Here is a 2,613-nt window from a genome sequence, read left to right on the forward strand (position 1 = left end):
TTCTGATTGCCTGGAAGAGTTGGGCTTAGAAACAGTGTATGATGGTGCCTCTGCTGTTTCTTAAGTGGGCAGTTCCATTCCAGGGGTTTGGGGTGGTAACAGGGAAAGAGTGGTTTCTCAGTGTCCTTTTCCATATGCTATTTAACATCTACATGATGCTGCTGGGGAGTGAAGTATGCTGATGATACCCAGAATGTTTCACCATTCTATTTTTAATAGGAAATATTTATCTTTTATTGCCTGAAGGTCATAAAGTTTTGGATGGGTCAAAACAAGTTCCAATTAAAATCTCTGCAGGAAGAGTTTGTGTGACAACAGATCTGCTTGAATCAGTCTCCAGCTTTGGCTTTGGATGGAACAACATTTGCCCTAAAGGAGCAGATCTCCAATTTGATGTCTTCCTAAGATTTTCATCTTCTAGAATATGGTAATCATAGTCAAGGAGTCTTTCCCCATCTCTGGCTAGTATACCAATTATGAGCCTTTGGGGATTGAAATGAAGCAGTAGAAAAATCAATCACTAATTCACTAAGTCTGTCCATGCAATAATCCAGCAGATTAATATTGCTAGATATACTGTAAATATAAACTATACTTTGGCATTCATATTGGATCTCAGAAAACCTCTAGGACACACTCAGATGTACAGTCACTCCTTCCAATGCACCATGAATGAAAAGGGGGAAATGGAATTCTGAGTGTCTCAGCTCCATGAATTTGGTTCTATTCATTGGAATCCTTAATGTAAAAAGAGGTACATTTTCTCAGGCACGTTTATTCCTTGCTCCATATGGAAGGGATAGGAAGATGAATTGATCTAGTATAGATTTGTGGAAGAAACAGTCAGGCTTGACCCAGCTCCTACTTTATTCTTTTTAGCTTGATGGATATGGAGTATGTTTCATACGTCAGCAACTGAGAACATCAGTTCATGTCAAATCATATTTATCAAAATTGTGTGCCTCATAACAAACAATATAATCAATTATTATTAGATCTCAAAGACCAAAAGTCATATTAAAATTTATGGCCCAGGCATTGTTAAACCTATGCTTCCCAATCTTTTCCTCCAGACAGGCCACAGCATCATTAAACATTTTGGAGGTTCACCAGAGATGCCACAGTTGGTATCACAATGATGATGGGTGGTGTAACACATAGGCGTTTCTTAGGTGATGTCAAGCAAGGAGCCAAAAACAAATCAGATTTTTTCCCAAATAAACAAAGTCTTGGGAGATCATAAAATTGTATAATCTTTTGTAAGAATTCCTTATAAAATTTGAGGAAGAGTTCCTAAAATCTCACAATTTTTTTCAAGCAAGAAAAGTAAGAGCAACTGCAAACATACCACATTGGCATGTGCAAAATATACCAATGTCATTCCAGGCTGAAGTCCACCTTTAGCCATTAAAGTTCTCTAGGTGACTAGTGACTTTCCACTTAATCTTCCTGACAGGGTGATTATGGTAAGGAAGAATAGTTGTGGAGCACTCCAAAGCTGTTGTATAATAACAGCCATTATTTCCAGAATCATCTATTCATGAACCACAGTAACATTTGGTTAAATATTTGACAAAATTCAGATGATACAATATATATATATGTAGATATACATGTATTTGAGTTATACACTGACGTTCATTTCTGGACAAATATCCACAATTAGAATCTGTCTTTCTGTCTTTCTCTATTTGTGTGTGTGTGTGTGTGTGTGTAATTTTCTTAGCAGGTTAAGTGGCTACATACAGAACTGCAAGTCTCTTGCCTTCTTGAAACTATCAGTTTTCCCACCTCTCCGCTGTTTGGAAGGGCCAAGAGAGGCTTGGCTTTAAAGAATGATTCCCCATAACTTGTAAAAACTTGGCTGAGCATATGTATCATAAATTAAAAAAACCAAGGTCACTATAAACAAACATCATCTACTTCCCATTTTCAACTGCTGATAATGCTGAAAAATTGACCCCGGAAGGTGAAGTATGTTATTACCCTATGTTTTCATGCCCTTTGTTTCCCCATCTTAGCCTTTACTCTCACTAGCAAAAACCTGCAGTTTGCCATAAATCATCTGTGATCCTAGAGCAGCCTATATTATCATAGCTCAACCTTTCCACAAACTGCACATTTCATCTTATCATATAAGGTAGGATTGACCTCAACCCTCATTACCCATGAAAGTTAAAAGAGCTGCAATCCAATTGTCTTGAGCTGTCAGAGAAATCTTAGTCAATAGGAAGTAGCCATCCCTGTTCACCACAAAGTTAGTTTGACAGAATAGAATAACAAAGTAGGAAGGTAACTTGGAGGTCTTCTAGTCCAACCCCTGCTCAAGCAGGAGACCCAAAACCATTTCAGACAAACAACAGTTATCACTTCCTGCCACTGGAAAAAAAAGTGAAGGTTTAACTGGGATCAATACTATCATAGATGGTATTGGAGGAAGCTTAGCCACTCCCAACCTTTGTTATTAAGTGATAACATCTGGTTTCACTGTGGTTCAAGCTTTTGTACAGGCCAAGCTTCTCATGTTTTACCCAACCCATAAAAATGGAGGAAACTACAAAATAGAATTCATAGAATTTATCTGCGGTGGAAGCAGGACATTCTTTTGTCCTA

The sequence above is a fragment of the Protobothrops mucrosquamatus genome, unplaced genomic scaffold, assembly GCF_001527695.2.
Source record: "Protobothrops mucrosquamatus isolate PMUCROS unplaced genomic scaffold, P.Mucros_1.0 scaffold6417, whole genome shotgun sequence".
Lineage (NCBI taxonomy): Eukaryota > Metazoa > Chordata > Lepidosauria > Squamata > Viperidae > Protobothrops > Protobothrops mucrosquamatus.